Raw genomic sequence first — 15,171 nt, 5'->3', positions numbered from 1 at the left:
AAGAAAGGGCAGACTCTTAATGAAAATATACACACAATTGTATATTTATGTAGAAAAGTTCAGTAAAATATCTATTTATATGATTTGAATTTTCTTTGATTCAATAAGAGTCAGGAACCATTCAAAAAATATTTCCATCAGTTTATATAATATAGTATATCACAGTAGTTTTCCAGCTTTTTGATGTTAGTACAATTTTTACAATCTTAAATATTTTAAAACTATTATTTAAAATTCAAAATTTATTTTGCAGATTAGCATACATATGGCATAACATTTTATAGCCACATATGTCACTTTTGTACCTTATTAAAGTGGAAAAAATGAAAATAGTCCCAAATACAGCCCAAGAATTTTGCTATTCTACAACATATAAAAATAAGAACTGATGTCTAAAACACTATTTAATTTATTATATGTATGTTTATGGTTTTTATAAATACATATATTTTATATATAAATAAATGAACATCATATATATTACACAAAATATAAATACTTATTATACAAATATAAGTACATGTAACTGTATATATTAAATATACAGCTATCTTCTATAAGTATAAATATATATATATAAATTATGCTTAGTAACTAAAGCATTAACATTTTAGCTTACTTGGAAGTGGAATTGAAGTCGCTTAGTCTTGTTTGACTCTTTGTGACCCTGTGGACTGTAACCTATCAGGCTCCTCCAACCATGGGATTTTCCAGGCAAGAATGCTGGAGTGGGTTGCCATTTCCTTCTTCAGGGGATCTTCCCAACCCAGGGATCAATCCTGGGTCTACTGCATTGCAGGCAGACGCTTTACCATCTGAGCTACCAGGGAAACCCCTTAGCTTACTTAAATATTACCAAAAGATTATTATATTCAATAAGTGGTGCTATATTAAAAAAAATGGACAATTCCATGTAAAAGAATGAAATTAGAAAATTACCTAACACCACATACAAAAACATTCAGAAAACTAAGATCATGGCATCTGGTCCCATCACTTCATGGCAAATAGTCAGGGAAACAGTGGAAACAGTAGCTGACTTTATTATTTGGGGCTCCAAAATCACTGCAGATGGTGATTGCAGCCATGAAATTAGAAGAAGCTTACTCCTTGGAAGGAAAGTTATGAGCAACCTAGAGAGCATATTAAAAAGCAGAGACATTACTTTGTCAACAAAGGTCTGTCTAATCAAGGCTATGGTTTTTCTAATAGTCATGTATGGATGTGAGAGTTGCACTATAAAGAAAGCTGAGCATGGAAGAATTGATGCTTTTAAACTGTGGTGTTGGAGAAAACTCTTGAGAGTCCCTTGGAGTGCAAGGAGATCCAACCCATCCATCCTGAAGGAGATTGGTCATGGGTGTTCATTGGAAGGACGGATGTTAAAGCTGAAACTCCAATACTTTGGCCACCTGATGAGAAGAGCCTACTCATTTGAAAAGACCCTGATGCTGGGAAAGATTGAGGGCGGGAGGAGAAGAGGATGACAGAGGATGAGATGATTGGATGGCATCACTGACTCAGTGGACAGGAATTTGGGTGAACCCTGGGAATTGGTGATAGGGAGGCCTGGCGTTCTTTGGTTCATGGGGTCGCAAAGAGTCAGACACGACTGAGCGACTGAACTGAACTGAACATACAAAAATAAACTAAAAATGAATTAAAGACCTAGATGTAAAACTAGAAACCATAAAAACTCCATGAGAGAACATAGGGAGAACATACCTTGACATAAATTGTGAAAATATATTTTTGAATTTGTCTCCTAAAGGAAATAAAAGTAAAAATAAACAATGGTATGTAATTAAAATTTTTTATATAGCAGAAGAAACAGTTTTAAAAACAAAGACAGCCAACTGAATAGGATAAAATGTTTACAAATTATATGACTGATTATGGTTTAATATTCAAAATATAGTAATAGCACATATAACTCAACATCAAAAGAAAACTCAATTCAAAATTGGGCAGAAGATCTGAAGATTTTTCCAAAGAAGAAATGCAGATGGCTAACAGCCATATGAAATGCTCAACATTGCAAATCATCAGGAAAATTCAAATCAAAACTACAGTGAGATGTCACCTTACTGTCAGAATGGCTATAATCAAAATGAACATAAATAGCAAATATTGATGTTAAAGTAGAAAAAAGGAATTCCTCAGACACTGTTGATGGAAATGTAAATTTGTTCAACCACTGTGGAAAACAGCATGGAGGTTTCTCAAGAAAACAAAAGTAGAATTACCAAATGACCCAACAATTTCATTTTTGGTATTTAAAATCATACATGTACTCCAGTAGTCACTGTTGCTTAGCAGCTTCAGTAGTGTCTGATTCTGTGAGACCCTATGGACTGTAAATGCACAGGCTCCTCTGTTAATGGAATTTTCCAGGCAAGAGTAATGTAATGGGTTGCCATGCCCTCCTCCAGGGGATCTTCCCAATCCAGTAGTCACAGCAACATGATTTACAGTTGCCCAGTTATGGAGCATTCTAATGTCCATCAACACATGAATTGATAAAGAAGATGTGGTATATACATACAATGGAATACTACTAAGCCATAAAAAGAATGAAATCTTGCCATTTGCAGCAACATGAATGGATTTTGAGGGCATTGTGCAAAGTGAAATAAGTCATACAGAGAAAGACATATTATATAATATCACTTATATGTGAAATCTAAAAAAAATACAGCAAAATAATGATTATAATAAAAAAGAAGCAGATTCATAGAGAACAAATTAGAGGTTATCAGTGCTAGAGGGAGGGCTTCCCTGGTGGCTCAGAGGTTAAAGAGTCTGCCTGCAATGCAGGAGACCTGAGTTCAATCCTTGGGCTGGGAAGATCCCCTGGATAAGGAAATGGCAACTCACTCCAGTGTTCTTGCCTGGAGAATCCCATGGACAGAGGAGCCTGGTGGGCTATAGTCCACAGGGTCGCAAAGAGCTGGACATGACTGAACGATTTCCCTTCACTTCAGTACTAGAGGAAGGAGGGAGGGACAGAACATGGTTAAGGAATTAAGAGGTACAAACTATTATGTCTAAAATAAGCTCAAGGATATACTGTAAAACAAAGGGAATATAGTTAATATTTTATAATAACTATCAGTTCAGTTCAGTCACTCAGTGGTGTCTGACTCTTTGCTACCCCATGGACTGCACCACGCCAGGTCTCTCTGTCGAACACCAAATCCTGGAGTTTACTAAAACTCATGTGCGTTAAGTCAGTGATGCCATTTAACAATCCCATCCTCTGTTGTCCCCCTCTCCTCCCGCTTTCAGTCTTTTGCAGCTTCAGGGTCTTTTCTAATGACTTAGTTCTTCTCACCAGGTGGCCAAAGTATTGGAGTTTCAGCTTCAGCATCAGTCCTTCCTGTGAATATTCAGGACTGATTTCATTTAGGATGGACTGGTTAGATCTCCTTGGCATCCAAGGGACTCTCAAGAGTCTTCTCCAGCACCACAGTTCAAAAGCATGAATTCTTCAGCACTTAGCTTTCTCTATAGTCCCAATCTCATGTCCATACACGACTACTGGAAAAACCATAGCTTTGACTAAATGGACCTTTGTTGGTAAAGTAATGTTTCTGCTTTGTAATATGGTGTCTAGGTTGGTCATTACTTTCCTTCCAAGGAGTAAGCGTCTTAATTTCATAATGAGGTCACCATCTGCAGTGATTTTGGAGCCTGCCAAAATAAAGTCAGCGGCTGTTTCCACTGTTACCCCATCTATTTTATCATAAAGTGATGGGACAAGATACCATGATCCTAGTTTTCTGAATGTTAAGTTTTATGCCAACTTTTTCACTCTCCTTTTTCATGTTCATCAAGAGGCTCTTTAGTTCTTCTTCACTTTCTGCCATAAGGGTGGTGTCATCTGCATATCTGAGGTTATTGATATTTCTCCCGGCAATCTTGATTCCACCTTGTGCTTCATCCAGTCCAGCATTTCTCATGATGTACTCTGCATATAAGTTAAATAAGCACAGTGACAATATCCAGCCTTGATGTAGTCCTTTCCTGTTTTGGAACCAGTCTGTTGTTCCATGTCCACTTCTAACTGTTGCTTCCTGACCTGCATACAGATTTCTCAAGAGGCAGGTCAGGTGGTCTGGTATTCCCATCTCTTTCAGAATTTTCCACAATTGTTGTGATCCACACAGTCAAAGGTTTTGGCATAGTCAATAAAACAGAAGTAGATATTTTTCTGGAGCTCTCTTACTTTATTGATGATCCAACAGATGTTGGCAATTTAATCTCTGGTTCCTCTGCCTTTTCTAAAACCAGTTGGAACATCTGAAAGTTCACAGTTCACATACTGTTGATGCCTGACTTGGAGAATTTTGAGCATTACTTTGCTAGTTTGTGTGATGAGAGCAATTGTGTAATAGCTTGAACATTCTTTGGCATTGCCTTTCTTTGGGATTGGAATGAAAACTGACCTTTTCCAGTCCTATGGCCACTGCTGAGTTTTCCAAATTTGCTGGCATATTGAGTGCAGACCTTTCACAGCATCAACTATAAATGCAGTATAACTTTTAAAAATTATGGATCACTATATCGTACCCCTGTTACTTATATAATATTGTGCATTTCTAACTCAATAAAAAAGAAAAATAAATACTTAGTAATTTTAGTCCAAATTTTTAAATTAACTAAGGAGTGATCTTAGAAATTTTCTAGCAAACATACTACAAACCATAATTACTATTATAAAGACATTTTGCAGAATAATGACTCAATCTTATTGAACATATACTTCTACTTTTTCACCATCCTACATATTATAAACTTAATATACATACTCCACACTGATAAACATAAGGAAAAACTGTTTTCTAATAAAAATTATTAATATGTCCTGGGTTATCAGGAGACTTATTGGAACTTGCATTTTCATATAAAAAAGTTCTTGAGGTTAAAATTTCTAAGAAAGTAATTTTTATATGTCTTATACTGTAAAAGTGTTAAATATTAAAGTTTAATATTCTTAAATTAAAATATCTCCAAATAGGTTTATTTTCAATTTTTCTTGAAATATTAGACCTATACCAACTCTATTGTTTACAAAGCATTTAATACAAAACTACTTGAATTTGAGCCTTTATAATCTAATTTAGTAATAATTTCTCAGATTAGGATAATGTTTCAACTCACAAGATAAAATGATAAAGACCCATATCAATTCGGACCTAGGGACACAGGACTTATGCCATTACATTTTAAAACATCCATAGCAGATCGAAATAATTACAGAAACATAACTCTTTTATCCAGATTTCAAAGCCGTATTTTCCCTTCCAGGAGGCATGGGCATTGTTTTCCCAATTGATTTGTTCTCCCATATAGAAAGCAATTTTAAAAGATCACCAAGCAGGATTCTCTAGTAGCTTTCACCCAAGAGATAACATACATCCATCATTCATTCAACACAGACTAGACCACTAAGAAATTAGCTCATAAAAGCAGAATCCTAATTTGTGCTGCCACCAGATAGGAATAATTTTTCAATCCTAAACAAATCAGAACTACAACGAAACTTGGACTAGAACTGAAACAAAATGTAAAACAACCCAAAATGAGGAAAAATAACAGAAAGAGAGAATCAAGGACTTAACAGTCCTAATGCCCCTTGGGAATTACTCTGGGAGCCAGGATGAGATGAGCCATCAAGTACTATTCTCAGGGGACTCAATGTAATCTTTTCTGGCAGGCAAGTCTACTCTGCAGAATTTACTAAACTGTTGAAGAGTAATATTCTAGAGTTAAAAGCAAGACTCTTTATATAAGTATAGAATAAGAATATTTCAACAATTTTATTAACCTCATTCATCAATAAGGGAACCAATAAAATGATAATACTGATTCAAATGTTAATTCAAGGAAGAGAGATTTATATCATCAAAGGGTTCTTGAAAAGTATTTGATAATAGAAATAAAACTGTCCTTTAAGCCTTAAAAGTGAAACCCTGAGTCCTTTAGGCTTATCTTTTCCACCTGACAGAAACCTGTAAGTTAACATTTAATTTCACAGTTACAGGGATCTAATAGAATAGTAAATAGCAAAATAAAACACAGGTGCATTCTCCTAGATAATTAAATAATTCTAGAGTGAACCTATTAAACAATGACATTGAGAGGACATGCTGTCATCTGCTTGCTTTATTTCCAAGTTGTGGATATTTCTTCACTTAACAAAACTAGTGGTAAAAAGAATCTTGCCACACATAAAAGGCTTAAGCAAGGTCACTCAAACACAGAAAGCAACTCATTTTAATTTTCACAATTGGGATATTATATTACATAAGTGAAAATAGTGTACCTAGTGCCAGCCTGTATCTTTTCATTAAAATGTAAATCACTAGTTATGTCAAAATGTAAACAACAACTTATTTTACACAATTACATATACTCCTTGTCCGTTTCCTTGACTCAGTAAAATGGCACACACACACAAAAAAACAGGTTGGGTTTTATGCCCACCTTACTGATTATATTCCATTTTGAGCCAAAGTATAAGAAATATAACTGCTTACTGGGTTATATTTTAAGGACCTAGATTAAGTACATAACTATAAAAATAAACAGCTTATATATTATCAAAATATGTGACCATGTCCATTTATGCATCTCTATGCTAAAGAATTGTGTAATCAGTTGAATTTCAGAAGAGATACCACCTTTAGATCATATTTAAACAGAACCTAATTTCCCAAATTGAGAAAAACATCCTGAACAGATTAAAAATAACTTTCTATACCCAACACATCTCTTTCCACACACATAAATGGCATTTTAAACACCTGCTGTTGTGAATGATCTTATTATCACTAACAGCCTAACCTAGGAATGGCAGACCTTCCTGTTCAAATAGTCCACCTGTTTTTAATTAGTTGAACCATCAATGTCTACCTATAGCAAGCCATTTGAAGTTATAATGGCAGCTGCTGTAAGGGCAGAACTTTAATTTAACCAATCACATGTTTCATTTTCCAGCCCTATCTATTACATATATAGTCTATTACCCACTATGCAATAGCAAAATAGGTGTTTCCAGAGAGATTCCATATAGTTGTAGGATAATTTATATTTTATGCAATATTTAAAAGATTCTTTAAAATATAGAAAGAATAGGAACTGTTCACTTATGAGATAATTTTTATATTTATTTCATTTATTTCTATTATATGGCATTTCTAGATTTAAACAGATGCCAAGGCAAAAGAATTTGGAAAGAGAATTATTTTATCTTAAGAAATTTTTTAAAGTGGATACATGTTTTGAATATACAGGCTTAACGAATGAAAAAAAAAAAAAGCAGTGATTAAAAGGAAGCAAAATTTTAAAAGCAAATAAAAGTCTCCATGAGAGGATCCATCTTTTGGATATATGGCTATTTTGGATATGCTGCATTGGCAGGAAGATTCTTTACCACTGAGCAGGAGATACCAGAGACACCAGTTTGATCCCTGGGTCTGGAAGATACCCTGGAGTAAGAAATAGCAACCCACTCCAGTATTCTTTCCTGGAAAATTCCATGGACAGAGGAGCCTGTGGGCTAAAGTCCATGGAGTTCAGAGTCTGACATGACTGAGCATGCATGCACTTCACCACTTGGTTATCCTGCTATGCAAGACCACGAAAGAAAGAGAATTAGCTCTAGGAAGACAGGTGAAGCCAATCAAAATTTTATGTAGTTTGCTGCAGAAAGGGAGGAGAAGACAATGGCACCCCACTCCAGTACTCTTGACTGGCAAATCCCATGGACGGAGGAGCCTGTTAGGCTGCAGTCCATCGGGTCACCAGGAGTCGGACACAAGTGAGTGACTTCACTTTCACTTTTCATTTTCTTGCATTGGGGAAGGACATGGCAACCCACTCTAGTGTTCTTGCCTGGAGAATCCCAGGGGTGGGGGAAGCCTGGTGGACTGCCCTCTATGGGGTCGCACAGAGTCAGACATGACTGAAGCGACTTAGCAGCAGCAGCAGAAAGGGAGGGCATACTTCTGGGGACTCTTGAGAGGCTCTGGAAAGGGAGTTGGCTGTGTGGTGGATGGTTCTAAATGGGGATTAGGAAAGTGAGGAGCAGTTCTAGATTGGATATGATTGAGTAATGACTGTGTGTTTGCAGTTAGCAATAATATTCAGAGGTGCTGACACAGAAATAATATTTAAAGTTGTAGAAGTGGATGAGATAATTTCCATGGAGAATGACTGATGATAATGAGGAGAATTCTGAAGACTAACCTCTGGAGCATTTCACAGTGAGAAAAAGACATCTAGTAAGGTAACAGAAAAACCAATACACTGATGTCCTGAAGACAGAGGTAAGTTTTTGTAAAAAAAATAATAATTTCATTGTTATCTGTAAATATTGATGGAGTTTGGAGCTTTATCAAAGTAGGTAAGAGTAAGAACAGAGTATATAGGAATTTGGCCACTGGAAAAAAAAAAAAAAGGCTTGACTACATTTTCTGTTGTTGCTGCTGTTTTCTAAAGAATAATAAACACTTTCGTATCATGCTTAAGACTTAATTTTTTCCTCATTCAGTTATAACAGTTATAACCATGAGGTTTCTGCTGTTATTCAATGTATATACTATTTTTCAGTATATTGTCCCAAGTTATGATTACTAATTGAATTGCAGAGCTCAGGCTACTGTTTCTGTTTTTAGTTGTGGCTTTTATAACTATATTTAACTGAAATTGCAAACCAACATTATATCATCTCTAGCAGCATATTAGAACTATGTGTGGAAATTTTTAATTGGGGCACTGGCCTCAAAATCAGGAGTTCTGTATTAATTCTATCAATTCATTGATTTCATTGGATGAACTTGAGTGCATCCACAGTCCAAAACACAGATCTAGATGTTTCTACAAAACATCTACAAAAATGGTAATTGGACTATCTGATTTTCTAGAGTTCAGTTCAAGAAGAAACCTTAGAGTTTCTGAACCAGAATTTCATAGAATGGAGTTCATTAATATTGAATTTTAAATAGCTTCTTGCATTAATTTTAATCAAATAAATATTGAAAACCAACAGTGTAGCAGACTGATTCTCAAACATTGCCACTGTTGAACATTAGAAGAGAAGATTTTTAAAATTTTGATGCCCAGGTTATACCACATATCAATTAAATTGAATGTTTAGGGATGGAAATCAGGCATTAGTAGGTTATAAAGCTTCCCAGCTGATTCCAATGTGCAGCAAAATTTTGAGACCACTGACTTAATGATGCAAGCTCAGCAGAAAAGTGATACAGATTATATAAACTGGTAAAGATGAAATTATCACATTTGAAACATGAAACTACTGTTTGACATTTTTGACCTATGTAATGACAGTTTCATACAGTTTAAATTAAAATACAATAGTTTCCATGAATATTCTGCAGAACCAATGTTTTTACTTTTCACTGAATATTTTAGACTATACCTTTCTTTTGGAGAATATAAACAGTAAGATTTGCAGACAGAAGAACAACTTACATAGAATCCGTTGTTTTTAACCTGATTTTTTGGGAAGTCTTGAAGTTTTGTAGAGCAATTTGATGTTACTATACCACCTTTTTGGAGAAGGCAATGGCACCCCACTCCAGTACTCTTGCCTGGAAAATCCCATGGACGGAGGAGCCTGGTAGGCTGCAGACCATGGGGTCACGAAGAGTCGGACACGACTGAGCGACTTCACTTTCACTTTTCCCTTTCATGCATTGGAGAAGGAAATAGCAACCCACTCCAGTGTTCTTGCCTGGAGAATCCCAGGGACGGGGGAGCCTGGTGGGCCGCCGTCTATGGGGTCTCACAGAGTCAGACACGACTGAAGCGACTTAGCAGCATACCACTTTTTCCATATGCAGGTGAAAACAATGTCTGTTATCTTTCTTTATCTTTTATCTTTCTCTTTTCCAGAGCTTGAATTTGTTTGTTCAAGTTTAAGTAACTGCTCTGGTTATTTGGGACATTCTGAACAGTTTGTCCTGGGATTAAAAATATACATTCCAAAGTTGAATTCATGGCACATAAATTAACTGAGCTCAGGAAAATTGAAAATGATGAGAATTGGTTTAGCCAAATGTTACATAAATTTTCCCCTCAGCGTCCTTTTGATAACAAATCCAAAGATGACACTCCTGCTGCAAACCAGCCCTGAATTGGTTAGCATAATGAAGATGATTTTATTTAAAAAAAAAAAAAAAAGTATCTCCACCAGCAGTACCTTAGCTCTCCGATACGCTGGCCCAGGTTCATTTTTTTCCTGGCTATGAAGCAAATGGAGGTTGCATTTGTTGTATGGAAGGTACTGATGAGACAGGGATGAAATAAATCTAAAGTGGAACTATCATAGGCCCATTAAGCATAAATTAGGTTTACGTATTTTTATTTTTAAGTGATTTCAACTATTAACTATAATACTGAATTAATAAATGCAAATATGTTAACAGAAGAAATGTAAGATTTAATTTGACTGTAACCCTCAAAAAGTATTTATGAAAAACTGTAATACATGCATATTTTATGTAAAGGCTTATTTTCTTTATTGGCATTTAATGGTTAACTATAAATTCTCATCAATACATGTATACTTTTAGATACCCTACCTGAGCATGAATTAGGTCTTTAGTTTTTTTCCATATAAATTGTGAGATGCAGAAATACAAGCAAATGGGAAAAAAAGGATGGGGAATCCAACTGTTTAATGATTTAAAGTACACATTATATAACCATTGTCCCTCCTTCAATGATTTGGAGCTTTTTTATATAACTCAGGCTCCTATTTTTGTTCATTACTTTGTTTCAATAACTTTGGAATCCTATTCAGTTAAAATTCAATTTTTATTACATCCTTTTTACACATGAATATGGTATTTTCTGTTCATACAGATAAAACATTTAAATAGTCATTTCAAATGTGAGGTATGCATAGAAGCACTGCTTCATTTAGTTCAATGTATTTTTATTTAAAAAGATTTGAGATTTGTTTAATGTCATAATATATGTAATATATTGTTTTTAGATAATACTAGAAGGCACTATAAAACATGTTTTACATATTATTTCATTTAATCATTTAACAGTTGTGTAATAGGATGGTTATTAGCTCTAGCAAGACTCCAGTTAAGACTGGAAGTCAAATCTACATACTTAGTCCAGGTGTATCAGGTAAGTTCAAAAAGCCAGCTTTGCACATCTGTTCACGTGACTTGAATGGCTATGCTTTCCCACCACGAGAGAAAATAGAACATTTATGAGATGCGTATAGGGAGATTCCAGACATAAATTGATGATTGAAGATGTATAACTTGAGGTAAAAAAAGATAAGTAACTTTTGATTTTTAAGAAGTCTGAAAAAGATCCAAATGTTAAATCTAAATCTTTTAGTGACAATAACTCCTGTGTACATGTGTAGCAATTCAGCATAAACTGTTTTATTTAATATGTCTGTTTGATCTGTACAGTGGCTGATGTGCTATAGTCAATCAGAACAGGACCTTAAGTCATATACTATTATGTGAATTCGGTCAACAAAGTAGTTCTGAATTTGGAGCTCATTTTTGATAACCTGATATGGACATTAAAGGCAGAGAGAGAGAACACTAACTTTATCTGGATCATAGACCTAGTTTACCCTTGTTTTGCCAAAACTTTAAACATGTAGCATCTGGACAAAATAAAACTTGCTGTGAGGCTTCATCTGGCTATAAGGAGAAGCATCTGGAGGAGTTGGCAAATGCTGTCCTATTCCTTCATTAGCAACACCTGCCTTTTCTGTATCATTGAACTTGTGGATGTCAAATAATCTTGAAATCTTCTTCATTCCTGGGATCAGATGTTATAGTAACATACACTTGCAGAGGCCAAGCAAAGAACTTTGCTTAGAAGGCATCTTTCTCAGATGATACAAGTTACCTAAAAAGGTCTTTCACAGGCTGTAAGCAGATTTGAAAGAATGTAATTTATGAGATTTAAAATAAGATCAGTCCATGCAAGTAGAGTAGCTCTGTGTTCTTTTTTTCCCCATTGCACTAATGCATAACTTCTCCATATGATAAAGACTTAAATAGAGGTCACTAGGTGGATCAGATGGTAAAGCGTCTGCCTGCAATACAGGAGACCTGGGTTTGATCCCTGGGTCAGGAAGATCCCCTGGAGAAGGAAATGGCAACCTACTCCAGTACTCTTGCCTGGAAAATTGCATGGATGGAGGACCCTGGTAGGCTACAGTCCCTGGGGTCACAAAGAGTCGGACATGACTGAATGACTTCACTTTCACTTTCCTCCAGTGATATGTGGAAACATGACTTCTATGTTCTTTTATTCATTCATATATTTATTTGTTCATTCAGTATTTACATAGTGCTTGCGGTAGACTAGTACTATGCTAGTGGCTATATATATATATATATATATATATTTGAAGAAGACCTTTATTACCCATGACCTATTCAGTTTGAATTCAAGAAAGGGAAAACTGACTGTGTGGACATAAAAAATAAAACAATTCCTGATTACTAACTACTATTAAGAAGTTAATAAAGATTAGTTTGTGAAAGATGATTATTAAAGGCCCTTCTGAAATATGACATTTGAGTTGAAGTCTACATAAGATTAAAGTAACCTTATGTAGGAACTGAGACATAAGGTTCGAGTTCCTGAGGAGAAAAAGAATTTCTTTTTTATGAAGAATTGAGAGGAAATTAGTGAAGGTATAATATGATAGAGAGGGAGATAAGGGCTATACTATCAAATGAAATTGGACAGATGGTTAGAGACCATCATGACGGGTGGTATAAACCTGGTTAAGGCATTTGTGTTTCATTGTGAAAGCAATAAAGAACCATTGAAGTTTATCTGTTTGTTTTTTTTAAAGAAGTGAAATTAGTTGGTTTATATTATGAAAATGCTACCACGGTTGCTGTGTGGGCAGTTAACTCTTTGGCTCATGAATGGGCCAGGGAAACATATTAGGAAGCTATTTCAATAGTTTAGATGAGACATGTGGTGATGGTATTGGAGATAGAAGAGAATGGATGTGACATGTACATTTAGGGGAAAACTGAAGGAATAGGAAAAGCATTTACTAAGGGGGTAATAAGCCTTTAGCAAAAGAGAATTCTTAAAATTTGAATGTCAAAATTTGAGTATTAAAAAGGAATATCTTAAAATTTGACTTCCAAAACTAGAAAATAATTTATGTAGTATTCAGCACTTTCCACAGTAGGGAAAGGCTAGATAAATAAGGATGGGAAGCAGAGGAAAAGTTCCAGTGATGCTGTAGTTTTGAGGATATCCCAAGGTGTTCAGAAGTAAATCAGTTTGAGGGCTCAGAACTGAGTTTAAGGGAAGCACAGAATAGAGAGGATGATGTGATTAGTACTGGAAAGTAGTTGCCAGAAGGATAGAAAGAGAAGCAGCAAAGTATTGTGCCACAAAATCCAAGAGAGAAGAATGTTTCCTTGTAGATGGAGTGGTCAGTTGTCTCAAAAGCTCAGACAGTAAAGAATCCACCAGCAGTGTATGAGATCCAGGTTCCATTTCTCAGTCTGGAAGAGCCCCTGGAGAAGGGAATGGCAACCCACTACAGTATTCTTGCCTGGAGAATTCCAAGGCAGGAGCCTGGCAGACTACAGTCCACAGGATTTCAAAGAGTCAGACATGACTGAGCAACTAACACTAAAGATGAAAGCCTGTGTTTAATAAATACAATTTGTTAGTGTAATTAAAAAAAAATCCTTATTTCACTGTTTTACTTAATTATAAAATATCGCATTAGATACTATAGTAAAGTGTCTTGCTTAGAAATTCTGCAGAAAAAGAAACATAAAGGCTTGATAAGATATTAATCTAAGAAGCTTCCCTTATGTATAATAGTGCAGTTACATGATAACCACGTTTCAGCAAATTAATTTCCTAACCAAATTTCAGAGATTAAAAGAGAAAAAAAATTGTTATAGAATAGTATAATATCTTTGTCAAATAGTTTCATTTAAAAAACATAGGGAAGGAAAATCATAGCTTATTCCCTTGTTCTCTTGCTATGCAGGACAAAAGAGAAATGGAAATGATACGAGATTTTCAAGCTCTGTTACTATGTGAGATATAAGATAGAAATGAGGATTGCATATGGTATTAAAAGACAAACTCTCCATTACTAAAGATTTAGCTTCAAAGAAAAGGAACTTATCTATAATTTCAGATCAAGAATAGGCTTTTAATTACATTTTATGTATTTGTTCTATGAATTTTAAATGCACTAATAGAATTCTTGATAATCTACTGAAAAATCTGGCATTTTTCGAAGATGTCCATTGAAACTCTCCCTTGATTAGTATCGTGTAACCATGAGACTGTGAATCAAACCATAAATCTACAGCATGTTTAATTTAAAACAAAATTTGTACTTGGTAAAGAATAGAAAGTGCAACTTTCATTTCTATATAGTGCTGTGCATAATTTAAAACAACCTTAAGGCAGTTACAACACCTGAAATTAAATAGGAAATAAAATTACTCCCTGAGGTTGAAGCTAGACATGCATTTAAAAATGAGTACACAAATAGTTTATACTATTATTGTGTACATTACTCAGGAGCCGTGACCTCATTACAAATCTTTTACTATATTTCTCAGACTATTACTTTAACCTCTTTGAGCATAATGTTTCTACTATATCTTTATGTTACTCTTAGATATTTTACATGGAAAATATGACAAGTTGCTATTATAGCACATATGTTGGTTCCCTTTAATGTGGCTGAAGTAGTAGATCTATTGGGAATGTTATAAAATATCATTACTACAAATTTTTAGTCAGCGAAGAACATGTGGTGAAGACATTTTTGTTGTTTTTTGGTAATGTTTCTGGGTTCCATAATTTAACAAATAAATGTCTAATATATGCCAGGTACCCATCTAGGTTAAGATCAGATCAGTCGCTCAGTCGTGTCTGACTCTTTGCGACCCCATGAATCAGAGCACGCCAGGCCTCCCTGTCCATCACCAACTCCCGGAGTTTACTCAGACTCACGTCCATCGAGTCAGTGATGCCATCCAGCCATCTCATCCTCTGTCGTCCCCTTCTCCTCTTGCCCCCAATCCCTCCCAGCATCAGAGTCTTTTCCAATGAGTCAACTCTTTGCATGAGGTGGCCAAAGTACTG

This window comes from Bos taurus, chromosome 1, assembly GCF_002263795.3.
Source record: "Bos taurus isolate L1 Dominette 01449 registration number 42190680 breed Hereford chromosome 1, ARS-UCD2.0, whole genome shotgun sequence".
In the NCBI taxonomy this organism is placed as follows: Eukaryota; Metazoa; Chordata; class Mammalia; order Artiodactyla; family Bovidae; genus Bos; species Bos taurus.
This window is presented reverse-complemented; position numbering follows the sequence as displayed.